At 37.7% G+C, this 27,901-nt stretch overlaps 1 protein-coding gene and 1 long non-coding RNA gene across 5 annotated transcripts in view; one reads left to right on the top strand and one right to left on the bottom strand.

The window, feature by feature from the left end:
- The window catches only part of ZFPM2 (zinc finger protein, FOG family member 2), a 325,302-nt gene that overhangs the window by 6,909 nt on the left and 290,492 nt on the right, over nt 1-27,901 (top strand). Inside the window, exon 1 of one of the 4 annotated variants that reach the window (XM_053395458.1) lies at nt 4,816-4,924. The exons of 2 other annotated variants lie outside the window; for them this stretch is intronic. The gene's annotated coding sequence lies outside the window, so the exon portion shown is untranslated. Of the gene's footprint in view, nt 1-4,815; nt 4,925-27,901 lie in introns of those variants that run through there. One more of the 4 variants, XM_053395459.1, reaches the window with a different exon arrangement.
- On the bottom strand, nt 3,919-4,762 carry LOC128417154 (uncharacterized). Its single transcript, XR_008331385.1, has 2 exons — nt 4,645-4,762; nt 3,919-4,243 (listed from the first exon to the last, which is right to left on the bottom strand). It is a non-coding gene; the product is annotated as an uncharacterized LOC128417154 (long non-coding RNA).

The following is a 27,901-nucleotide window of genomic DNA, read 5'->3' as shown; positions in this document are numbered from 1 at the left end:
ATCACAAGGGATAGGAAAGATTTAAATATTAATGCCCAGAGGTATGTCCAAGAGGGTGTCATGCTATTACTGTCAGATTGTCTTTCTGAGATGACGCAAAGAGGGAAGGAGAGAGAATTGTGTCATTTGGATTATTTCAGGCACAGTAATATGTGCATTTGACAAACATGTCTAGAATGAAAGTGTGCTAATTCCGTTGTTTTTATAGAGCAGTATTATTTTATCTTGAAAGTCTGCATTTGGTTTTGAGGCATGCTGATGTATAGAGGTGACAGTGTTGGGTGGAGCAGGAAGGTGTTTTGTTAGGCACTGCCAGGTAGAATTCATTAAAAATGAAAAAAAACGGGAAGACGACAAATCAGTTGTCCTGATACTTGTGGAATAATGACAAGCAAACAGAAACTAGAGGCAATCTGAATAATATAGCCTAATCAGTTAGATGTACCCTTGGAGATTGCTGAACTGATAAAAGTATTTCATGAGCCTGTAAAAACGAAATATGAATTCCACTTTGTTGCTATTCACCTTAATAAAATATTGATGTACAGCTCTGTTGAAAATCTCTCCAGGGCATTGGTGTTCATATAAACAGCACTTTGTTGAAATATTGACATACAAACACATCACTTTGTTGAGACGTACAGCTCAATCTTTAGGAAGCTCTGAACATCAGCCAGTCCTAATATGTGTAGTCTTGTTTAGAAGTGCATGTAGAATTCCCACACTCATTTATCCTTCCTTGTGTGTTTCCTTCTGCAATAGCCTTGTTAAAAACATTATTCAGGTAGAAGGTATAAGTAGTGTTGTTACTTGTAATAGCTTCTCATCCACAAAACCACCCATTTTGGGACTAATGGATATATATAAAATATAACACCGATGGAAGTATGCATGGTGCTTATAAGTGGCAAATGACTCAGTTCTTGGTATTGACATCTTTTCATTGATTTCTTAGTTTTATCTAATGCCTTGAAAAGGTATTGCCATCATGAGTTGGTAACAGCTGTGGATGGCTGTCACCAATTTAATTCCCCTCCCCCCGTACTGAATTTAATCTGTTTAGAAGTAAACATACAGTTTGCAACGTTCAGTTCTACCTACACATGTTTGAACAAATTCAAGAAGTGATATATAAAATTGATTGGGGGGGCATCCAGTAAAATATTTTCAGTCTTCTGTTCTAGTGGTGAACCCTCCAGTCTTGCAGCCGTTACAACATTGGTATGTTGAGGAATAGGAAAGGAAAAGATATATTTCTTCAAGGTTAGAATTGTCTTAATATTCTGTTACTTTGCAGTGTGCTTGAATATTTCTGATTACTCAGATGAGTGTCTCTCTCAATCCATTTTTAAGGGTCTCAGAAAGTAATCACTGTATTAGGAAACAAAAACTTAAGAATATATACAATATAAAAACTCTTAACCTGAGTCTTGTATTGCATTAGGAAGAAGCTTGGGCTCAAGCTTTAGCAAACCGTCAGAAGGACATTCAATCACAGTGAAGAAGTTACTGGTAGAGACCTTCTATTTGTCCTTGTCATTGAAACTTGATTGCATCTAAGATTGCATATAGGGAAAGAGCCATCCACTAGCCATTCTAGGCCCAAGTTATTTAGAGCTTGGTAGGAAAATGAAAAGTATGTATTTAATTGACTCCTGTGTTTCAAAATATCACTGAATAGTTGTTGTTTTTTACTTCATTTGCATTGTTCAGTAACCACAGACTCTATATTGGGACTTTTTATCTTGCATCCAATGTGGTTTCTTATTTTAACACAAAGAAATGTTACATTGATTATTATGTTTACATGGTGAATAAGATTAGTTATGGGTTATTCAGAATAGTACAGGTGTATAGCAGAAAGCGGTTTGGGTTTCCCATCCGAAATTCTTCCTGCATGTTATGTGGAACAATTGCATTGATGAGTAATAGTAATTATGTTTTTTCAGCCAGACGTCTGTGTTTTAAGCTTTTGGAGGCTATGATTAACTGATAATAAGTTGTGTCACAGGTTGTTTTGAGTTGGTATTTGTATTGGAAATACAGAAGAGGAGATAGAACAGTTAAAAGGTTTTATTCTTATTCGACATTTGAAGTTTTTCCTCATATCATTTCCTTATATCATTTTATCCTAACTAAATTTTGTTGTACTAATATCATTTGAAATTTACTATTTAGTGGTTTCTTGTTAACAGTAATACTTAGATGCTTTCCTTTATTGGATTTGATACATTCGGTATGCACCTTTTGTGTCTTTGACTCATGTATATATAAAAGGTAAAGGTAAAGGTACCCCTGCCCGTATGGGCCAGTCTTGACAGACTCTGGGGTTGTGCGCCCATCTCACTTAACAGGCCAGGGGCCAGGGCTGTCCGGAGACACTTCCGGGCCACGTGGCCAGCGTGACAAAGCTGCATCTGGCGAGCCAGCGCAGCACACGGAAACGCCGTTTACCTTCCCGCCAGTAAGCGGTCCCTATTTATCTACTTGCGCCTGGGGGTGCTTTCGAACTGCTAGGTTGGCAGGCGCTGGGACCGAGCAACGGGAGCGCACCCCGCCACGGGGATTCGAACCGCCGACCTTTCGATTGGCAAGCCCTAGGTGCTGAGGCTTTTACCCACAGCGCCACCCGCGTCCCCATGTATATATACATGAGTATAACTTCATGTGAAAGTAAGCATATGTGTTCCAGTTTGGGAATGAACACTGAATCACCCAGAAAGTTAAAAAGCTGGGTACTTAAAACAACTTGTTTGAATACAGTTCTACTATATACAGACTTTTTCCAGTGACAATATTCTACCTCAGTCTAGTTTATGTGCTTGCATCCTATTGTATAATATGATGTATCTATGTGATAAAAGGATAGGAATTCATTTTACTTATTAAACTTAATATTACCAGTGAACTAACAAACATCATTCTTATATCTGATAAGTGTTAATTATAGAAGAGGAAAGGTTATTTAAAGATTGTTGTTTACAGTTAATGGATCAATTCAAAATATGTTCGTTTATCCTCTCCTAAACATATGACTACATTTGACCTTTTATTGGGTTTACTTTATTTATTTTGCTTTTCAGATTTAATTTTCACTTTATAATCCTCCATCTCTGAAATAGATCTTTTCTCTGAAACATTTTTAGATTCTTACATCTTACAAATAGTATTTTCAGTAGTTTTCCAGAACTGGTCATACATTTTCGGGGCCTGGGCTTGTACCACAATGCTTATTGGTTCTAATATGAAAAATATGAATCCAAAATTTAGTGATGGTGGTATTCTTGAAGCTTTTACTTTTTCAGTCTTCTGATTTTGTATAAAATGTCCCACTTGGAAATTGGAAAGAAATTAATATGCATAATTTTACTTTAGAAAAGCAGTAATCCCAGTTGTTTTTAAATTGAAATACTTAAACCGGTTTTGAACCAGCAACCTTTTACTTTACTTAACATCAGACTCTTAGAGTGCAATTATTTGCATGGTATTTAGAAGTAAGCCCCACTGGGCTACATGGGGTTTACTTCCAGGTAAGTATGTACAGTACAGGATTACTGCCTTAATTGTAGTAAAATTGGGCACAATTATTGCTTATGCCAGCATTCTGTTTCTTGCACTGCAACAGTAATTATAAAAGTCAGAATTAATAATGAGAATATGTAGCACAAACCTTGATTTTGTAAATCTGTATATTTATGATTTTATTTAAGGTAACTTTTCATTATGTGCCATATAGAGATATGGAGCACATTGAATAATAAATTTAGGAAGACTTTAAGCTGGTTGCTAAAGGAATCCACAATTGCAAGGGAATATAATTAAAAATGTTTTGATATAGCAGAGAGGTAATTTTTAAAACCAGATTTCTAAAAATGCATGTGCACTGTTAGAAGAATGGACATCTTGGACAAACAAATGCATATTTTGCCATCAAGTTCTTTTAAGCTTCTGAAGTCAGGCCTACAACTGGGTCAGATGATAAGATGAGCACAACAGCAAAAACGAAGAGCACCTCTGATAAAAACTGATTGATTGATGTCTGGCTTCCCTACCATCGCAAGCAGTTGACAGTTAGTTTAGGATCAGATGATTTGGCTTTTGCGATAGATGATGGGGTCTGTTAGGGAAGTCTGAAGGACGTAAAGGTCGTTTTCTGTGTAGTGTCAAGGAATACTGGGTTCCCACAAGGTGGGGCATTGGATTACATTTTTCTTTATCTTGTGCCTTAACTTTTCAAGGTCTGCTAAAATAAAACAATCAAAAAGAAAAGTTCAGAGAAATTTACAATACTGTACAGTACTATGCATGTCTACTCAGAATTAAGTTTCATTGAATTCAATGGGACTTACTTCCAGGTAACTGCGTATTGCAGCCCTAATTGTAATCATAGCATCTGTACTTGCATAATAAAGTTAAATTCAAACCAGATATTCTGCAAGAATATTATAGAGTGACCCTTAGCTTTTGACAGGTTCACATGTAATTGGCCCGAGCATTAAAAAAAATAATAATTTCTAAGTAGTGTTTAACTGTTATATTTTACAAATTCCAAACACACACACCTAATATACTTAACAATTGGCTATTATTATTAAGGTACAGCTTTTATACCAACGTTAAGGCTGCAATCCTTAACTCACTTACTAGAAAATAAATCTCACTGAGACATATTTATATTCAAGGACAACAAATTGAAGAACTAGAACATAATGCTGTTCAGCCCAAAAGATTTTCAGGACAGTTAGAAAAAAATTGCTGCAACTGTCATAGAACTGGAATGTAGACAGCTGGGATTTGAATTTAGATTTTGGACAGTTTTATACTCAGTGGAAATCCATTATGATGTATCTCTTTACTCTGAGTTTCAAGGGTCAAATCTCCAAAGGACAGTTGAGTTTTAGCTAATGCTGTTGGCTTAATATCGGTAAGATGATTTTTTTCAAGGTGCTGTATTGCTGATAATATTAAATGCAGTCTGAAGCAGCCTGTAGATTAATTTGGATGGCAACAGTGTATGTTCTTCTCAGTGATTTGTTGCACCTCACAAAACAATGCTTTCTTAATGTCTAAACTACAGAATAAATTTATTTTTAAAAGCTCGTTTTAAGCAAATTCTTACAATTACTGTTATCCATGTGGCTCCTATCTAATGATGTGCACTTCCATAATCAGAAACATGAAATTCAGGTCTGTAAGAATATGACACAGCAGATTTTAGGAAAGCCCCCACCCTTCAATATGAGATTGTATTTATTGTGTCAGATACTTTGTCAACAATATGAATAATCTATTTAGCATTTAGGTTTCAATGTCTGTCTTTGTAAAATTTGGTTATTACTTCTGCACTAAAAGTTTTTGGCCACAAGCAACTGTTACATGTTTGCAAAGTAAATGATATTTGACAAAGGTATGTGCTTTTATTTGATAAACTATATTCCATGTTGTAATATGAAGTAAAATACACTAACATCATTTTTGTAGGTAGCTTCACTTTTGTTTATATACTAGCTCCTCATCTTATTCAACTCATTTAATAGGTTTTCACACCTCTCTCTTCCTCTCACAAGTCTTTCTTTTAGCGGATTTTTAAAAATGTAAGTAAGAAAAATAGCTTGATAACTCAGTCTGTTCTAGAGTGCCACACCTCTTATTAGGTAATTGAAAACCATCTAATTATACCCAGAAGAAAATCAGGAGTGATGAATCAAAGAAAGAAAAGAAAAAGTAATGTAGCCAAAATTATCAGGATCAGCTATATTTATAAATGGAAAGTAACAATCAGCTACTTAGATGAACTAGACTGTGTAATTTTATGATTAGCCCTGCAGTGTAGAAAATCTCATTTAAGTGGGAGTATTTGTTGGGGATGTTCTGGCTGGAGTGATTAGCAGTAACAGAAAATGTTACTGGTAAGGAAAAAAGAACACTGAAGCTCAAGTTTGAAAAGCATATTTAGCACACACATTCACAGTATGGCAGACATGTAAAACATTCTTTTTCTAGCTAGGAAATTCTGTTTATCCAGTAGTGGTCAGCTATGGGCAGATTGTTTTTAGAAGTTATAGGAACAAAAATAGAGAGGGAAATATTGCATTGAATATCTATGCTGTTTCATAATAGTGTAATTCTACTAAAGTAAATGGCATTATTGTAAAAGTATTAACATTTAGATTAAAAAAATGGATCGGTTACTTACAGATAGTTCTTAAATATGTTTATTCAGTATTATTCTTCACTGAGTTCAGTGAGACTGAATTCCTCATAAGTATCTTTAGGATTTCAGTCTTTCAGTTCATTTAGTTTGTGTACCAGTTGGTCACAAATATTTGGGGTAAAAAATAATTTTAAAATGTTTTACGAAGGACTTTGTTTTTCAGATGCTATTTGGCCATTAACTGACTGGATACATTTGTTTTTAAAAGCTTAATATGTCAAAACGCTTTTCAGTCTCTGTAGTTTGATGATCTAACCGTTACACCTTGCTTTTTGTGAGGAAGCTTTTTAACAGTATCTTGGAAATAACTTTCAGGATAAATATTTTTAGCATTTGAAGACTTCTGCCTAGTCTGTGGTGGACATAAACTCCTTTTTCAACAAAACTTTATCTTACAGATAACATAACATAAATGTATTTTATTCCCCATTTTAACCATTATTTTAATATTGAAACCCCCATTTCTAATTATTTGGTTGAGATCCTAACCTATAGAAACTAAAATTATGTAGCCATTCACTGAAATCACAGTTGCCTTTCTGATTTATTTATGCAAGAAACACAAAAGGGAATTGGAGAAAATATGATAATAAATAGGTTAACATTTTAAACAACCATTTTAGACATATAGAAGTAGGAAGTGCTGCAGTTTCCTTTTTAGAGTACCTTGAGTACCTAGGTTCAGATATAAGCGAGAGAGGGTGATGGTGCTTAATTGCTGGGACCATCTTTCAAGACATTGGTAAAAATCAATTTTAAGTGGTATATATGAACCTTTGAGAACTCTGTATGTGGCCCCAGTTGATATACTGAAGTGAATAAGTTAAAGCCCAGAAAGAAATCTAGACATCTACTTTATCCACACTGTAGTACTTTCACACTTTCATGGTAAAGGATTCAATACAGTTTAAATTCTAAGAAAACATCCTTTCAGTGTGCAGTAAAATAGGCTGCCTATAGCAAATAACTTTATTTACTTTTTTTTTTGCTAAAAGATCTGTAGAAGTCCTTCACCAAAGATTAGGATCTTCATTTTAAAATAAGTAGACCGATGCTGCTTTCTACAGAGGTAGCTCTGTAGTTTCAACATGTGTGTTGCCTGTTTTATTAACCTCCTACTAGCAGTATGGAGTTTTGTCTTGGAAATATGCTCTGTGTTTTAGATTTCAATGTCATGCTAATATAGGCACCATGTTGCAGAAAGAAGCTTATCTATCCTATGCTGTTATCCTAAGTTCTGAATCCTGAGCTGCTTCCTGCACCAGAAACAGTTCATCTTTCATATCAGATGTTTTACATTCTGAATGATTTTAAGAATGCCGTCAGTTTTTAAATCCAGACTTCTATCCAGATTTTTCTGTTGGTTTTTTAAAAAATAAAACTGGCCCATCACCAAATGCATTGCCCTTATTATCATCTTATTAAGAATACTATAGCCTCGAATTACTTCCAATATTTTATTTTTAATGTAATTGCCTTATAATATACACTATCATTAATCCTGGGGCAAGTTGTGGAGAGGATTGTGGCAAGGCAGCTAGAGGCATTATTGGATTACATGGATTATCTAGAGACATTTCCGTCTGGGTTCAGATCTGGCTTTAGGACCAAGATGGCCTTGGTCACACTGATGGATCACCTTGATCAAGAGCAAGAAAAGGGGTATGTGACCTTGTTTTCCGACTATGGTCCCAATATATTGCTACTGTTGTTAATTGCCATGTGTATGACAAGGCTCTGCTTTCTTGCTTGCTTCTTCCTTTGGAAGGAAGGGCAAAATAGAAAACGAAGGAAGGAAGGAATAAAATATTTCTATTTGTAGCCTGTGCTATTCTGAATGCACAAGCTAGGTCACATCAGTATAACATCAGGTGATTGACTAGAGCATGGTAAGGCCCACATGTCAGACTTGGCTGATGGAGGAGATAAAGTTCTTGCCTGCCAGCTGGATGCAGTTCCCCACCCCTGATCTGGAATAAATGCAAATATTGGGTTTTAGAAGAGCTCAAGAAGTAACAAGAATACAAGACAACAATCATGCAGCACCAGTGTTATTGCAAAAGCGGGGCAGAATACAGAGAGTTGCATGTCTGTTAGTAATACAGTAGTGTTTTCTACACACCTGTACGCATTATAGTACAGGTGTTCTATAACTCTGGTGGCATTAATTCCTATTTGAACCAATACACTGGCTGTTACTTCTTTGCCATCTTGACTGCTATGTTACTATAATTGTTGGGTTAATTGGCAGAATTGCAATTCTGCAGGTGGCGCTGTGGGTTAAACCACAGCGCCTATGACTTGCCGATCAGAAGGTCGGCGGTTCGAATCCCTGCGACGGGGTGAGCTCCCGTTGCTCGGTCCCAGCTCCTGCCAACCTAGCAGTTCGAAAGCACATCAAAGTGCAAGTGATAAATAGGAACCGCTCCGGCGGGAAGGTAAACGGCGTTTCCGTGCGCTGCTCTGGTTCGCCAGAAGCGGCTTAGTCATGCTGGCCACATGACCAGGAAGCTGTCTGCGGACAAACGCCGGCTCCCTCGGCCCATAGAGCGAGATGAGCACCGCAACCCCAGAGTCGGTCACGACTGGACCTAATGGTCAGGGGTCCCTTTACCTTTATTTATAATAAAAGATGGGGGGGTTATCCAGAGTGGAGTTATACAGAGGTTTGGAGTACATTGTCAGCAATATGCCGATGACACTCAGCTCTACTTCTCATTTACATCTGCAGGTGAGGCAGTGGAAGTGCTGGACTGGTGTCTTGCCTCGATAATGGACTGGGTGAGAGCCAACAAACTGAAGCTCATTCCAGATAAGACTGAGGCACTGTTAGTGGGTGGTTCCCTAGACCAGATGACTGAGAGATTGCCTGCTCTTGATGGGGTTACACTTCCTCTGAAGGAGCAGGTATGTGGCTTGGGGGTACTCCTGGATCCTTTGCTGTCACTTGAGGCTCAGGTGGCCTCAATGACGTGGAGTACCTTCTATCAGCTTCTGTTGGTGGCTCAGCTGCACCTTTTTCTAGACAGGGATAGCCTAACTACTGTTGTCTATGCTTGAGTAACCTCTAGGTTAGATTACTGCAATGCATTATACATAGGGCTGCCTCTGAAGACTTCGGCTAGTGCAGAATTCAACAACCAGGTTGCTCACCAGGGCAAGTTGGTATGAGCATATTACATTGATGTTGGCCTGAATGCACTGGCTGCCAATTAGTTTTGAAACCCAATTCAAAGTGCTTGTTTTGACCTATGAAACCTTAAATGGCTCAAGATCACAATACCTCAAGGACCGCCTCTTTCCAAATGAATCTACCCAGACCTTGAGATCATCTTCTGAGACCCTTCTTTGTGTGCCTCTTCCACAACATGTCTGGAGGGTGACAACACAAGAAAGGGCCTTTTTCAGTGGCTCCCCATTCTGCAGTGGCTCCCTTCGCTATACACCTTTAGGTGCCAGGCAAAAACGTTCCTTTTTAACCAGGCCTTTGGCTGATTAGCATCCAATGCCCTTTTAAAATGTGGTTTTTTTTGGGGGGGGGGTTATTGGGTTGTTTTTGTCTTTATTATGTATTTTGTGTATTTTTACTGTGATTTTATGTTGTAATTGCCCTGAGACCTGCACGTATAGAGCAGTATGCAAATTTAATAAATAATAATAATACTAATAATTTAAAAATGGAGGGAAGGGATTGGTTCTACATTTAGAGTTAGAACATCATTCAGTACATTTGAAACTTGAAGGGGTAAGTATGTTTGAGGGTGCTGCATGCTGGATCAGGAGTAGAAAACACAAGAAATGAGTTATTTTGAATGAATTAAATATTTCATGAAACATTCTGGCATGTTGACAGATGCTGTGTTTTGTCCCCATAGACTTTGCTGGAATGGATTTTCAAAAAAATATTTCTCCATTTGTACTGTGCTTTTTTGCAAATGGTTTGTTTTGGGAACGTCAAAGTGCATTTTTGTGATTTTCTCTAACAGTGGTATACACTTCTAGTTTTTGTTACCGGAGCATTTCTGTGGCCAGGGTTAACTATTGGATTTCATGAGGGTGTTCCACACACATGCTTAGTACAAATCTGTTGTGAAAGAGGGCTGAGTGAGGGAATTAAATGTTGGGTGAAGTGAGAATGAACGACAGGCAGAGAAGGTCAACTGGAAAATGGCAAAATGTGTGAGGGACAGAAAAGGATGGGGAGTGGGCAGGGGTTGGAAGGAGATAAAATACATGAAAATGTATATGTATGTGTATATGTGCAGGTATACACTATATGAATTATAGGGCAGCAATTGTCCTATGTAAATAAGGGTAAGTCAAATTGCATCTCGCCGTTATAACAAGCAATTAGGGAAGTGTAGTAGATACTAGGACTTCTAGTTAGAAAAAGGTTCAGTGATTTGAAACTTAGTACAGTGGTACCTCGGGTTACATACGCTTCAGGCTACATACGCTTCAGGTTGCAGACTCCGCTAACCCAGAAATATTACCCTGGGTTAAGAACTTTGCTTCCGGATGAGAACAGAAATCGTGCTCCGGTGGTGGCAGTGGGAGGCCCCATTAGCTAAAGTGGTGCTTCAGGTTAAGAGCAGTTTCAGGTTAAGAAAAGACCTCCAGAACGAATTAAGTACTTAACCTGAGGTACACTGTAGTATAGGAGAAGTAAGTTAGAGCATGGTCCATGCTGAATTTGGGGTAGAAAGAATAATAAATTGTTTATTTTGAATGAATTAAATAGGTGGGGAAGGGAAAATATAAAAAGTCTGGGCAAATGTTATCTGTTCACTGGAATATACACATGGTACCTGTGCCACTGGAGCTATCATGCAACGCAAGCTACCATTCCATGTTACAAGTATCTAACTGGCAGCCAATACCATCTGCATAGAATGTTAAATGTTAGAAGGAATCTTGAAGGTCAACTAGTCCAACCACCTTGCTCAGTGCAGGATAAAGGTGAAGCCTTCCTCATCACTCCTTCTGTATATCTCCTTCATAGGGTTTTTGTTCGTTTTGTAATCCTGAAACAAAAAAACCTGTACTGTGTGCTGCTATATCCTCATAGTGCAGAATGAGCAGAAAAGCTGAGAGAGAGAAAAAAAGAGTTTAATACTTTTTGAGTTTGTTGTATTGGAATGATTCAAGCTTTAGGTTACTATTGAGTTTCATTTTAACTGTATGTAAACAAATGTAAGCATTTTCGGGATGAGAAACTTGTGAGGAAGATATACTTTCTGATCTGAAAACCTACCTTTTGATGATTCATTTAGCAATTGTACTCTGCACATGTTCAAAGGTAATTATAGAACTGGCACGGATAATGATTGCCACCATGATGCTCTGAATATGGAGTGTACAATATGGTGCTACCTCTGTGCACGACATTGTGCTGTCTCTAGGATAACTTTAATGTCTGTCTTGCCCATTCTTTCGCTTAATTGACTAGAAGGAAATATGCTTTAAAGTGCTTTATTTATGGCAGCAGCGTTCATGCAATTTTGGAGCTTGAATGAACATGGAAAGCCCTTAACACAACATATGAAACTAAAAGCTTTTTTTTGTTGTTAATTGAATTCATTAGTTTGGTTACATACTTCTGACCATCAATGGTGTGGCTGAGCTGCTCACCTGACCACTGACTGGCTGGGTCACTGCAGCATACCAAGACAAAAAGGGTGTTGGGTGGCAAAGTTGGTATGTTGCATATGTTCTGGCAGAGTCAGAGTCAACCCAGTACTCTTGCTGGATGGAGCATTTTCCTCATGCCACTCCTTCTGTTTCAGCCAGATGGAGGTCAGGTGAGTGGCTTAGCTGTACCACAGTGTCTGCTGCTGCCTCTGACTATGACACTGATGATATTATCTTACCGTCGATGGTATTTGATCATATGTATGGACCCTTGGGAAGAACTCTAGTGGTCTTTGCTACTTTCAGTACTCACAGCTAATGAGAGAAATACATAGCCCAAATTTCCGCCCATATTGCACTAATTTGCAAGCCCAGTATCAGCAGGTGGCATGCCTGGGCCACTGCCAGGGACTCCTTGCTGCCTTGAATACCCCTTTGGTGTTATTGCTGTGGGGATGGAGGGCGGTCACAGTGGTGACTGATTGTGCTAATTGGAGAAGCGGCTTCAGCAGTAGGTCTACCCCTGCAGCAGACAGACTGGGCACTTCCCAACTGTGTATCCCTTTTGTTTTAGAAATCCAACCCATTCTTTTATATGTCATTGGGGCCTACCGAGGTTTAAACAAGAAATCTGTCATATCCAGGTAAGTAAGTAGGAATAATCACTTCATACTTTTTCCATGGGATATTATGCATAACAGGGAGTTTTATAATGAAATCACTATAGCATAAGAGCCTTTCCAAACAACAAAACTGTGATTACAGGAATAAAAGCATTTCCCTCCAAGTGCTGCATACGTTGCCGATTCCGCCCCCCACAACATTAAATCTGCAATATTTTGTTGCTGGGATGCAGCAATCTGTTCATTACCGTAGATGTGTATGTGTAGAAAGTAGGACCGTGATTCTCGCAATAAGCCATGGATAGTGTGTGCAATGGCTTTGCTTTCAGCAACACCACTGTTCCTCTAATGCCCTTGCCAGCTTGTGAATTTTAATAGGAGATGAATGCCCTTCCACCATACCACTCAAGTGGGAATATATGTTAAGTCATTTAATTTCTTTAGAGGCCAGGCACTTCTCACTGCCAGTTCAGGACTGCATTTTTACCCTTTTTAAATAGAAAAAGTGTTGGAAAAACCTATCCCTTACTTTACACTGCAAGGCGCTCCCCCCCCCCCCATGCATTACATAAGAATGGGATATTATGCCGTCGTGAGTGGATCAGGGCTAGGGTTAGTATACTGATGAGTAAAAGATTCATTATGTTGCTGTCTGGAAGGGCCCTAAGCTCAATAACATTCACTATGCCCATAGAGGCAACATGTACATTATGTCAATCACAACCAAGTGAAATATGCTCATTAGATGTGGCCTTCTGACCATTGGTTTTAAACAGGTTGCCTACCTTTGGAATAATGAGTTGAGAGCTTTTAAAAAGGCTTCAAACTCTCCTGTGCTGTATGTTATTTCTATTTTGGGATGGACCAAAAATTAATGCTGGAAAATATAAGCGATGTTTACTACCAGTTTTGGCGTTATTACATTTAATTTCTGTGGCATAAAGTAAAAATATTTATGTAAATGCCATCACTAGCAAAATATTTTTAACACCTTAATTTCAAACTACAGTACTTTGTTTTGTACTGTGGTTTGTTTTGACAGTACTTCAGCAGGTAGGTTCTGAAGTCCATGCTGTTTTGACTCATTGATGAGGCACCCAGGGTTTGGTCTATGTAAATGTAATGAACTTTAGTGTTCAGCAGTTTTAATACATTAGTTGGAAAGAACTTAGGAGTGCATGTTCAGATCATTTATGAACAAGACATTTTTTTTTTTGCAGGTATACATATATCAAAATGGTTACTTTGTATCCTAATGTAGGTCTTCACCATTATGTGTTCTAAGTGCTGGCCACATCACTATTGTATATGGTGTCAGGTTGTTGCTTGTTCTGTGCTCGTAAGTTTCCTCTGCCCCTAGTTATCAGGAGAGGCTTTTGAGGGGCTGTAGCATGGAGGATGTGTCTGGAAAGCCATGTTGCGTAAGCAAATTTATGGACAGAAACCCTTTATTTGCAAATTTATCTGTAACTGCAAATGTGCTATTTTTCTTCAGAAAGTAGAGCCCATGGATATTTGTTGTATTCCTGTCTGTCATTGTCATCCTGTGATGTGATGGAAGTCAACAGGTAGTATCAGAAAGGGCAATATAGACAGGTAATTTAAAGTTCTATCTATGCTTATAGGCCAGTCCAGTCACACTGACCACTCAGTGTTGGACATAACCAGTCTTCCACTTGGTGTGAGTGTCGAATGTGTGTGATCTATCATAGTGATAACTATTAGGCTCAAGAATCAATGGTGTACATTGTTAAGGTGCCTTTGAAATCATTTTGGTTTACCTTAGATGGCCTTTCAATGTCTGTTTGAATTTATTTCTTTAATTATTAATAAACAAAGGCCTAATTGTTTGAGCTTCATGAAGTCAAGTTCTAGCAGAATGAGAGGAGGCGGAAAACACCTTGTGCGTTTTTGACATTTAATTTATTTCAAAATTAGCAAAAAAGTGGAAGGAGAAAATTGGAAGAAGGACAAAGAGGAAAAACAACTTAAATCAATTCTACCCAATACTCCAAACTAGAACTCTGTACACAATAACATATTCAAGCAATATAGTTAAAAGAAGAAAATACAACTGTCAGGCAGGCATCCTAAACTAACAATATTCCTATGCCCATTTATAGGAATGTGTAAGCAACATTGTATTCAGTAGTATAGAATTGTGCTGCTACTGTTTTATAAATAACAGCCTTGTGGCACCTTAAAGACTAATAAATTTATTATGGCATAAGCTTCTGTAGACTAGTGTGAAGTGGAGACTAGAATGAAGTGGGCTATTCAAGAAAAGCTCACATCATAATAAATTAGTTAAGTCTTTTAAGGTGTCACAAGGCAGACTAACCCAGTAATCCTGTGGCTAACTTGTTTTATGAAAATCTGTTTTGCTGTTTTCTTTCTTTTAAAAAACTGCTATGGGTATCACCTACCAGAAAGTGCACCTAATAAATACCTGAAAAATAAATAAATAAATAAATAAATAAATAAATAAATAAATAAATAAATAAAAAAAACAGCATACCTGCAGCACATATTGTCCAGATATGTGGAACTAGGGATCATGGAAAAGACTCAGACTAGAATTCGGAGGGTTAAAAGCACAGTACTGTTCCATGAGCAGTGAGTTGTTGTGTCTCTGAATCCCAGACATACTTTATTAGGGCAATCCAGCTGGTTTGCTATTTCTATCTCCTCATTATCAACACGCTTATGGTATGGCCTCTTCCCCCTCACTTTCAGTGCCAAGAATTTGGCAGAGACACCAAGCGAGGAGGTCAGAGACTGACTGGGGGAGATGAAGCTGAAAGTGCAACAGAGAGAACCCAGTGGTTAGAAAAACCTAGGAAGGTTTGTTTTTATCGTGGGGAGGCTACAACTGTATGGCTCCATTGGCAAACAGTAATTACAGCTCTGTGTAATTAATTACTGAATGACTGATACATTGGGCTTCATTCTCCTGATACTTTATACTGGTGTTAAAGATGAGGTGACTACATTGATGTCAACAGAGTTAATACAGTACCTATGGCAAAAGATGGGAGAGTGTTGCATTTAATTTCTCCTAACATGATATAGCATTTTCAGTTTTTAATGTGGATATTTAGAAAAGTGTGTCTTGTTAAAACCTATAGACAAACTGCATATTAGAAGCTTTATGGTATATATTGGATTTGACTCTGCTTGACAGAAAGGAAACACAGAGATTCAGAGGAAGGAAATTAGTGAGAGAAAATACTCTTCTCACATTTCCCATCGTTCTCATTTCAAAATGCATTTATGACACATACCCTGCATTTTTTGGCATTTGGTTCTGGCAGTGATGGTTGTGCCTATTGTACAGTATTTACTGTTAAACAGGAAGTTGCATTCCATATCCTTGTGTCTGTAAAAGAGGAGAGATAGACATACGCTTTTATTTTCTAGAAATGGGGCCATCAGTTTCAGTTCTTTTGCAGTAGTGTATATGTTTGTTTTTAAAAGTATATGTATATCCTCCCCCAGAGCTATTGAACAAAACCAAATCCCCACTTCTGTCCTCCCTGAGTGACAGCTCCCCACCCTGCTTTCATATAATTGTTTTTTTTCCTTCTGTCATGTTAGTGGCTAATTACTATTGGGTGCCATCCAGATCCATTAAAATTAATGGGAATTTTGCCACTGAGTCATCAGTTGGCAGTTATGAATGTGTAGCACTTCTTAAAAATAAAAAGAATTATTTATTATACCAAGGAATTGGGTACTGAGTACCAAATTTCCCACTAAGTTGATTATTTATTCATTTATATAGTACTATCAGTGTTCATGACACTTTACACACTGTAGGAAGACAGGTCTCTGCCCCTAGAAGCTTACAGTCTAAAATTTAATACATGGGGATCAATAGATAAAGGGTAGGGAATTGGAGGAAGGGGTAAACATACAAGTTTTTTAGGCTAAGTTACAGGCAGAGCATGAGAACGAGGGGGTTGTGCCAAAAGGTTCATCAAAAAAGTTGGGACAACAAGGCATCTCTTCTTTCACTCCTCAAAGAATATACCTCTCGGCAGATTTTCTGTGTGCCTCTGCATTAACAATACTCAGCATGTAGTGATTTACCACTGGACCTGATGATAAAGATATAAAACTGGTATAGTTTTACCAGATGATTTAGAAATGATGACTCATTTCTTAACCACCTCATTGTTGGACATCAGTCATAAGTTGAAGAAGATCAGCTTGCCTTCTTTAGATACAGGCTACTTTTTCAGTGCATTTGAGGCATGTGTGACTGCTGGTGCGCACGCTATTTTTGTTTTTGGCCTCGGAAGGGAGTGGAACAGGGCAAGGGTACACGTGCCCCTCAGAACACAACTCCCACACAAATGGAGAGTTGCCTGTAATTGGCGCATGAGAGTATGGCATGTGAGGTATCCAGTTCAACTTACAAGTGTGAACAGAGTTAGAGAGGGAAGATAGCACTGTGATTTATTTACAAATAGGAGCATTTTCATTCATTATTGGAATAAGGTTCATGATGCAGTTCAGCCCCACTCCATATTGTGAATTATATAATTTTTCTTTTTTAAAAAAAGATATTTATTGAGTTTTTCCACCTTTATACATTAAAAAATCAAAAAGAAAAAACAAAAAAGTTTAAAACACATAAAGTTTACAATCCTTATTTTCAATAACATATTTCCCTGACTTCCCCACACTTCCCCTTCTTATATTCCAATTCAAATTGTTAATTCAACAAGTTCTTGTCCCCAATTTTTGACCTTTTTATATTTAATTCATTTAAAAAACAACAACCAATTTTAACTTATAAACATCAGTATTTAAACATCAGTGCTCATTCTTAAAACTTTTTTCTAAAGTCGACCCAAATTCCCTTCCACGAATTCCCCAATTTTCATACTAATAACAAAACAAAATAAAAAAAAGATTATAATTCTGCACCCTTTGGATTCCCAAACCCCACCCCCCCTTTCCCGGTTTCAATCCCCAACAAATGTCCATCAGTCTTAGTCTACTATCAGCCTGGAGACCTCACGTCCGAGGCTCTTAATTCTCTCTCAATTCCTCTCTGCCGGTTTTTTTGGTAGTCCTTAATATTAAACACCAGATCTCGGAGAAGCTCTGTCCCGATAGGGTCCATATTTCTTCCAGCCAAACCTCCATACTTAAAAGTGGAGCCTGAATCTTGTTTCTTACTCCTTTTAAGTCCAAATGTCCCAAAAGCTCCAACTTTCACCTTAATCAAATTTGTAATCCATAGGTCTTCAGATCTCTACATAAGGAGATCTCTCCATTCTTCAATCTTCAATTCAAAACAGATTTTCATCATCCAGTACTTATTTTCCTTTGTAGCCATCATGTCAGGCCTCTGGCTCTCCTTTGTCATCTGCAACATTACATCTCCTCCTTCCTTTTCCTCAGAAACAACATATATCTCTTTCTCCACACTCTCAAATCTTTCAAGTTTCTCTTCTTGTCCAGCTGCATGGACTTCATGAGTCAAGTCCTTATCAAATTCAATGGATTTGTTCACTGTTAAGTCCAGAGTTGCAACATTTGTAGCCAAAACATCAATTTGGCCTTGTAACTTTCCCAAGAGAAGAAACACTCTGTCCAATTTAGCTTGAATTTTTCCTCCTTCAGCCATTCTTGTAATGTCCCAAAATCCCCTCTAGAGGGATTTTGGTTACTTTATCTTCCTTCCAGTTCAAATCCAAAAATCAAGTTAGTTTGTATCAGTTCTTCCTTGTTTTCAACAAAATATAACCAAATTGTAGCAAATATATCCAGCAGAGATAGCAGAAACAAAGTTCTCTTTTTCCTTCTTGACAGCTAATTTGACAGCTGTCAAACTCTTCTATATCTCCTCAACAGGCTCTCTCGCGGATCACTCCCGGGTCCGGGGGGGTGGCACTTCAGCTCTCAAAATTAGCTCTTATCCTCCAGTGAAATTACTTATACTGACAAATCGTGAAATTAATGTCTTTTACCCAATAAAGAAGAAGAAATTCTCTCGACCTTGGTTAGCTAGTCCTTGCTTTAGATTATTTATAAGACGGGGAGACGGACTTCCTGTTTGCGCCTTCCCCGATCGTGCCTAATTAAAAAAAAATTTTTCTTTACAAATCCAATTTCCGTATTACTCACGGGTTGTTGCTTTTAGAGTCCAATTGTTCACAAGAAGAAGTCAGCGCTCTCCGACCATGGCATGCGGCTTCACTCCGCAGGAGAAGCAGTCGACTCTCAGCACCGCGCCGCTCACCCCGTCCCCCGTTCCGAAGCCTTTAAAAAGGCTCCTTCGCGGGTCGGGGGGTGCAAATGGTGCCCGCCGAGTCACCAAGTTCACAGGCTTCAGCGCCTGTGATTTCTGAGGGTCCCCGCGTCGCCGCAGCGGCAAGACCCGGATCCTGCGGAGCCGATTCCCTCCGGAGCTCGGAGGGAATGAATCCGCCATTAGCTGATGGCGCTAACCCGGAAGACCTGAATTATAAAATTTTTCAAATGGGTATTTGAGTAACGCGATTGCAGCTAATACAGTATTTTTCAAGGTGTTTTTTTTTTACAAAGGCCATTCAAATGGTTTAGTATTGTGTGAGGTACTATTTTGCAACATTGTAGTCTGTTTAAGTTGTAAGTTTTTTAAACGTTGGTTTTCTTACTGTTATCAGATAAAGCTGAATATAGACCAATGTTTATATGCATTATATAATTATTTAAATATAAAATTACTCAACGAAGGTCTGTGGGGTGGCAACACAAGAACAGGGCTTTTCTGCGGTGGCTCCCAATTTGTGGAATGCTGGCACATGCTTGATAGTATGAACAGTGCGATGAAAGTATAATACAGTGTTCTCGAAAGGTTTTCAACTTCCACAGCTCTAGATGAGCCTGGGAATAGGCTTGTTGCAGAGTGAATAATATTAAATGCTTTACTGAGTTTAATTGTTCACAAACAAGTAAATACAGGCAGAAAGTAAAAGAGGAATAAAACATTTCTTTAAAAATGATAAATTAATATCAATATTTTACTGGAAGAATGGAACAGCAGAGATGAAATTCTTCTCACTGGGGTCTCTGGTTGCTTCCAGAGCTGAACACCATGAGCACATAAGCAGCATGCAGATAATAGACAAAAGAAAATGAAACACTTCTCTGTGGGCTGGGATTAGAAGAACCAGAAACCTTTAGCAAATAAAGAAGTGTGTGTGTTTGCAATAAGTTTTTGTCTTTGAAAACAGGAGGTACTGTGTCTATAAAAGTTGATGTTCCTTTTCCATTCTTAACTTCAATGCTACTGCTTATAGCTGTTATTTATATACCATTCTCACTAAACTCATGACACTTCTGCCCTTTCACAACAGACACCTAACAATGGAACAGCTTCAATTAAGAAGCAGAACATCAGCCTCTGGCATCTTATTCTGTTGTTCCATCTTTTTTGCTAGAGAGAATTCATTTGTTTCTTAATTAAGAAAAACACCAATAGCATGAAAAATCTGCTTATGGTACCTGAATGGTAATTAGGTGAAAGGTAAAAAAGAAAACACACATACATTCCAGTACCAGCCAAAATGAACTTGAGCTGATAAAAATGAACTAAACTAGCCTTGCATAAATCGAGACTGAGAGAAGTGTACAGTCATTATGGCTAAGACAATATGCAAACTATCTTCAAAGAAATCAAATTGCTAGAGTGTTTTCATTTGCATGTATTAACTATTAACATAATGAGGAGAAGTGACATTGGACCCGGATTGTGTGTCTGTTCGAATTGATAACTCGGCTGCATCTGCAAACAGGCACCCAAAAATCATGCTAGTAGTCAGATCGGTGTTGAACTCTGAAGTGTGTCTTGGAGCTCTGAACAAACCTGATGGAGTGATGAATGCAAGGCATCCTTTTTGACAATGATTTTGCAGCAGAGTCACTAGCTTCATGCCTTAAAGGTACAGATCTCAGTTGTGAACTTCTTCGTCATGTGTATGGTCATTCATAAAGGGAAAAGGTTAGTATCTGTTTCAATATAAATAAATAGATCCTGTTTCCTGCATTTTATTAGGTAGGCCTTTAATTTATTCTTTGAGAGCCAGTGTTCTGGAAGTTTTATTTTTATGTGGAAGATCAGGGTTTAGATTTTACCCCGCTATGAACTCATTACAACCTTTGTGGGAAAATTACATCTGCCACTCTCTATTCTCCATCAATAATATGAGAATGTTTGTTTGTTTGTTTAAGTATTTGTAATCTGCCTTTCTATGACAAATCTTTTTAAAAAATCACAAAATAAATTAATATAGAATCTTAACACTAAAACATTAATGAAACAACAGCAGTAAAATATCATAAAAACCACATATGGCAGGGTTTAAATGAAAAATACCTGCTGAAACAAAGCAGTTTGTTCCATAATTTTGATACCACAAATTAAAAGACACTTTTGTCTGTCACTACCACCTGGACTTCTCCTAGTGAGGAGACATGAAGTCAAATGAAAGACAGTAATACTTGAGATACCTTGTTACCAGGCTGTTTAGTCAGTGCCTTGAATTGGTCACCAGTAAAGCTATAAAATTTTTGGAATAATGTGACTGACCAACTAAGCCTAGGCATCATCTTTCCATGGCATTTGAACCAATTTAAGTACCTAGACAGCCCCTCATAGAATCATGGAATCGTAGAATTGTAGAGTTGGAAGGTACCATTAGTTCAACCCCAGCAATGCTGGCCATTAATCCATGATGAAAGTGAATAGAACGTGAACAACCGAAGTTAGATCTGATTTTGCCAGGTAAGGAAGAAGCTGGCAAAGCATACTGAATTGGTAAAGTAATTCCTGTCCGCTGCTGTCCCCTATGTATTAATAAGTGAGTGCAGGAATAACGGCAACCTGCCTCATAGCATGTTGTAAAATCACGCAGAATGAAGATTGCAAAAGCACTTTGCAAATTAAAAGTTTTGTTGAAATGATAAACAATAGTATTATTTACTTTCCTTATTTATGCAGTAAGTAATCCTCTATATTGCCTCTTTCAGTAGCATCTTCATGCATGAAAACATTGTCAATAAGCACCTGATCAAGCCTGAGCAAAAAGCTCAGTTCAATTCTGGCTTTTGGCTTGGCTAATTAAATGGCTGTTTACAGAGTTCTTTTAAAACATTTGTGCAATTACAGTTACTTCCTCAGACACTTAAGTATTACAGTGATGTGGCCTTATGTTTAAATAATTGGCATATTTTTGAATACATTTTTCTTTTAAAAAATCCTTCCTAATCAATCCTTTTCGTTCTTTTAAACTGGAAGTCTTATTTCAGTTTATGGTCTGTTTTCTTTGGCTGCACATAATTATAAAGTTAAAAGGAAGAAAAGTAGTTGCTTTTGGAAGGGGTGCATAAAAAAATATGAGATATATTAACTGAAATTATCCTGGATATTCAGGCCACATGATACAGAGATAGCTCTGGGGAGTAGATACTGGCCTGGTTTAGTGTGCAGATACAATGCTTTTTGTATGGAAGTTTTCTGCTGTCCCACTGTTCCCATCTGCCTTGAGACTTTGACAAAATGGTGGCAACCTATGCTTTATTAAAAAATCCGTGTTTGAATTCCATCTGTGACAGTAAACAGGCCTTCCAGAGGGCAAGAGGGATTTCCCCCATGGCTGTACCTGATTGCTTTGTGCATCTGTTGGTTAATCTAAAAACTGAACACTCATGCTGCAGCAAAGAGCTTGAATTCTAGAAATATTTTCCCCTATTATTTGTGAAAGAAACCCATCAGGCAGGCTTTTATAAGTTAAAATAGGGGAACATCTGTGTAGCTCATTACTTTGTATACAGTGACCACAATAGTAGCTCATATATGCAAGGAATGCATGTGCAGTTTATATTTTAAAAATGTAACATATGTACCATATTTCATATTGGAGGACGTGAAAATGCTTTTCATTAATAGATTAGATACTGGTAGCATGGTGTAGCAGTGTAGCAAAACACAAACTGTTTTGCATTCATTAATGGCTCACAGAACAGCTGTGGAATTTTTTATGTTGTCCATAAGGTGCGCTACTGTGAAAAGTAGGTTTCTGTTTATTTTTCCTTAGCCCAGAGAAATACTTAGCAGTGTATTAGGGTGTTTATATAAGGTTATGACTGTTAGGCTTATTAAAGTACAGGGTACAAGTTGGCTTCTATTATTTTAAAGAAACTTCCTATGATTATTCCATAAGGTCGCTTTTTGGTCAGAATTCTTACTAGAACTTGTTGGATTTTAGACAGAATGTTGATATTTAACCTTAGACCCCAAGCAACTGCAGTCGAAATACAACCTCAGGCTGTAGTCCTGTTTACACTTATCTGGGGTTAAGCCCCACTGAATGCAATAGAACTTATTTTTGGTGAAACATGCACAGGCTTACTTTGTCAGTCCTCTCAACATTGTGCAGGGGCCAAGAAAATAAATGGCAATTGTGTCTGATTTAGAATTCATTTACATTGCACCGTCTGTTGCGCAAGAAGAAGAAATGTAAAGACCTTCAAGTGTGTCTCTGTGGCTTAAATGTACTTGAATTTCTTGGCGCACATTTGCTCGATGAAATACTATTTGTTTAGTAAAATGCATTTTAATATGGAATTAATATAGAGTAAATGGCACTAATGTGAATACAGTATTATTGTCTGACAATAATAATATAGCCTAATAGTTATTTGAGACTCAGAGAATAATCTGATGGCACATGACATGAATGAGCTGCCGAGACTAAGGAGTCTGATCCTGAGAAGTATCCAGGTGTGAGATCGCTTCCCAAGCCGCCACAAGCTCCTCGGGCGAATAGTGGAATATAAATTTTAACAAATTATATTACTTACAAGGTTATAAATGAGAACTCATTCCGTATTAAAAACCCCACACATTTTACTTTGTGGTTTTTTTTGTTCATGAGCTGTCTGTTGGAAATAGAACAAGATGAAAAACTCTTGACTAAGAGCTAACCATTCTAATGTAAAAGGCACAGGGCCTTTGTCAACATATATTTGAAAGATACCAGTAGGATGACCATCAAGTGAGCAGTCAGCTGTTGACTTTGCAGGAGTATGGGTTTATTTTGCTCTCACAAGTTTTATGCACATGAGATCCCAGTGAATTTCAGTGTGGAAGTTCAGGGTAGAGGGGGGGAATCAGATGTTGAGGGAGGGTAATGTTAGATGATGCATCTGTGCAGGTGTGAGTAACTGAGAAAGCACATAACAAAACATACTGTGGGGAAAAAGAAAATTATTTATTATTTTATTAGTTATACAAATTTGCCTGTATTTGATGATTCTGATTTAGTTCAGGACAGAAAATGAGACATTACTATTGATCTTTAGTTATCATGGAAGGTTTGCACTAGTTTGGTATCCATTTCTGGCAAAAAGAATTATGAGAATCAAGATGTCTTGGAACATCTAAGTACCATGATGTAGAGATACTGTTCGTCTGACTTCTGGAAATTAGCCCCTAAAAGTCCAAAGTCCAAAGCTCTGCTATAATATGTGTATGTATGTATACCATTTCCAACCCATAGGAAGTGGTCCTAAGCAACCATTAAGTTTTATGCTAACAAGGAATGCTGATTTTTCCGCTTTGAAGGACTAATATTATTTGGTTATTTCTTACAAAACCTTTCTCAGTGTTGAACAACTCTGTGCTAAGTAATATTGTAAAATAATTTTAGCATGACAAGTTATTTCTGCTCAGTCGCTATACTGAATCTTTCTACTCACCCCACACATAGTTTAATTGTGGCTTTTATTTTATTACATAGATTTGCATTGGTCACTGTGGAGTATATATTTATGCTGGTTGAGCTTCAGTTGATTTTCATATTTAGCCTTCCCTCCCCTTTTCCAGAAGCCTACTGTGAACGTTCTCTCATTTTGATTACTTACTGTTTTTCTGTTTATCTATTTACTATAAGGCTTCTTTTGCTGACACATCAATTTAAGATGATTATTGAAATGTATGACCTGGGCTGGGGGTAGGGCATTCATCTTTTGGCATCTTGTTATTACCTTTTTTAGATGTTTACAGTTAGACTTTTTTGCATCAGCTGGTCTTCCTTGAATATCAGTTTTACACATTAATGATCTGGTGTTCTCGTACATCCAAAGCAGCTGATAAAATTGTAAGAGTGATCCTGGGCTATACCACTTTATACTGCCAGGTGGGTAGTTTTCTGATACATTTCATATCAGAAAAATGCTACTCTAGTACTGACAGCTAAATTTTCTTTTGAAATACTGTGCTTATCTTACTACAAAAGATGCACCATCTGTAGGTGGCCACCCTATGACATGTATATCCTAAATGATCAGGATCAGAAAGGACTAAGGATCTGTCTAAAATATTATAGAGTTGGAGCAGAAGGTGTTCTTGCTGTCTTCTATTCTGCACTGTTGACTGCTTCCTGGTTAAGTAGATGAAATGGCCAGTGGTGGCATTATTTTAAAAATAGGCAGGGAGTCCAGTTCAGGATGGGAAAGTATGACTGAAAGAGAGATAATTATATATTTCACATTAATGTTCCTAACCCATCTGCTCATAAGATCTTACCGAGAGTCCTCTTGGATCAGACCAAAGACTCAGTTGTTCCAGCATCCTATTTTCACAGTTATGCAATGAGATGCCTGTGACAATAGCACTCTCCCATTTGTGATCCCCAGCCTTTGATATTGGAGGTAGTAGCCAGTGGTCACTTTATCTGTTATGTAACTGGCTAATCCTTTTTAAAAGCACTCAGTTTGGTAGCTTTCCCTGCCTCTTGTGGTTGTAAATTCCATAGTTTAACTAAATGTTATGTGAAGAAATACTTATTTTCATCTGTCCTGAATCATCCAACATTCTGCTCCATTGGTTAATACTGAGTTCTAGTATTACAAGAGATGGAGAAAAAACTTATCAGAAATAAATCCTTTTCAGTTTGATGGGATTAACAATAGGTTTGCAGCCTTATTTTAATGTCCAATTTAGGATTCAGTTGTAGTTTATATGGTAAAATGCCCTTTCTAAGTAACAACAGGGGTTAAAGCAGGTCTGACCACCTTTCTATGAAAATCACACCAAGGCACACCAAGGGAGCACACCAAAAGTCTCTTTGGACTTTACTCCATTTAATTATGAAGTCTTACACGACAGTGGTACCTCGGGTTAAGTACTTAATTCGTTCCGGAGGTCCGTTCTTAACCTGAAATTGTTCTTAACCTGAAGCACCATTTTAGCTAATGGGGCCTCCCGCTGCTGCCACACCGCCAGAGCACGATTTCTGTTCTTATCCCGAAGCAAAGTTCTTAACACGAGGTACTATTTCTGGGTTAGCAGAGTCTGTAACCTGAAGCGTATGTAACCTGAAGCGTATGTAACCCAAGGTACCACTGTACTAGCCTGATGAAGTACAAGCTAGGAGCTGTTTACCATCTCAGCTGTTGTTTGTGTGAACTACTAGGCAACCACTGGTATACTTTGTAGTTCTGATGTAACAGTTTTTTATCATTAGGAGTTTTGTTTGCTTATTGCTTTAGAAAAAAATGCTTTTATAACTCTCCTCTTGTTTGTATTATTTTCTTGCAAATGTTCATAATGCTTTATGTCTGTTTATTTGAAAAACCATGGGTTTGGTATTTACTGTTTAAAGAATTATTTAGACTTCTAGTCCTTTGATACTACCTTTTAGTCATACAGGTTGACTTTAAGAAAGCTGGTTGCATGTGTTAATTTATGTCCAACGGTCCAACAAGTGGTCCAGGTTCAGCCCGCGGGTTCATACTTTTGCAGCCCACTTGGTATGAAAAGTTGGACTGCCCTGATTTATGCTATTCTTATGGGCGCATGTACATACTTTGAGCTGCTAGCCCCATGTTCCTGAAGTATGGGAACTGTTCAGCGTTATCATCCCTATAAAGCTAAATTCCTGCCACATAGGATTTTGATCTGTTTAGTCTCACCTAAGAGTAGCTTTTACAAAGGACTCAGAGGGTCTTAGGAAGAAGAAAAAGACAGAAAGTTGGGAATGGCTAAGCTCAGGGAATTTAAGTTTTAAGTTTTAAGTTTACTTTTTAAACTTTATTTAGTAGTTAAGTCCCCATTATTTCAAGTTGAGTTGCTGGCAGAAATCAGTTTGATTTTCTGATGTGAATATCATTCTGCTGGCATTTCCCCTAAATCTTCCTTGTGTCCAACTCTGGCCAATTTATTTTCCATGGTGGGGTGGTAGAAATTGGATATATACATATATTATTGTACAAACTAAGTGGAGAGGAAAACAGAGACAGAATACACATCAAGTAGACATATGGATATGGATGTCTGTCTGTCAGCACTGCATTCCTCTTAATGAAATGTACATACCGTAGTCAAAAAACTTGGACGGGATCTCAGGTCAAGTCTCAAGATACAGTCTGTTGCATAGTTGACTGTGCATCCTTCTGTCAACCAGTGACCATGCATGTATCACCCTACTGATATAATTTGTGCCAGTTTGCATAATTCCTTTTTAAGAGGGAGAAACCAACAGCAGTGTCTGCATGCGCATAAGTTATTCATGAAATAAAGGAAATCTGATATATTTTCCAAACTCTCCACATATATTTAAGAGTGTAGAGAAGCAAAGTCTGAGGAAATTAAGTAAGAGATACTATACATTTCTAGTTTTAATATTTGCTGACTCATTTAATCAGATTCAAATATTTTTGTTTTCTTTGAGAATAACAATTGTTTTTAAAAAAACATTTTAACATCCAAAAGTAATGCAAACAGGGGCTTTAAAATCTGCTGGTTTAAGCTGCTACCTGGTGCACAGTTGCGCCCTTCTAAAGCCACTAATGAAAAAGGTGTATAAAATACTTTGTGAAGAGCTGGAATTACTCAGCTAGTCTTGAAGACTGGCATTTAAAATAAGGAATATGATCATCCCATGCAAAACAGCTCAAAAGGTTTCATGTACTTAGAAAAGTGCAGTATGGAACAGCAGTTTTTTCCCAGATAAAAAACACACCCTTTTTACAGAAACCAGGATGCTTCCTTTAGGTTCTTCTTCCTCTTGCTGTTTCCAACAAATTTTCCCAGATCACTTCACTGCTGCCTTTTAACTTCATATTGTATCTATTTGTTCAGGATCCTGGTAGATTTTACCCATTGGATTCACAACCTTCTCCTATGTGATTGGCTGGCATTCTGCAGCCTTCAGATTGACCAGGCCTAGAAATCTGGTCTTTCAGACTAATTGCCTCTGATTGTGAACCTGCAAAGCTCGCTTTTCCACAGACACACACAGCCTTCCAGCACAGCAGTGCTACTGCGCATCACATTACCTAAAATGATGGAGACTAGAGAACCCTTGGAAAGCCTTGGAACATTATTAAATGTTCCTGGAATTGCAGGAAGGGTGATCCCCAATTTGTGATA

The sequence above is a fragment of the Podarcis raffonei genome, chromosome 7 (assembly GCF_027172205.1).
Source record: "Podarcis raffonei isolate rPodRaf1 chromosome 7, rPodRaf1.pri, whole genome shotgun sequence".
Taxonomy (NCBI): Eukaryota; Metazoa; Chordata; class Lepidosauria; order Squamata; family Lacertidae; genus Podarcis; species Podarcis raffonei.
This window is presented reverse-complemented; position numbering and strand designations above follow the sequence as displayed.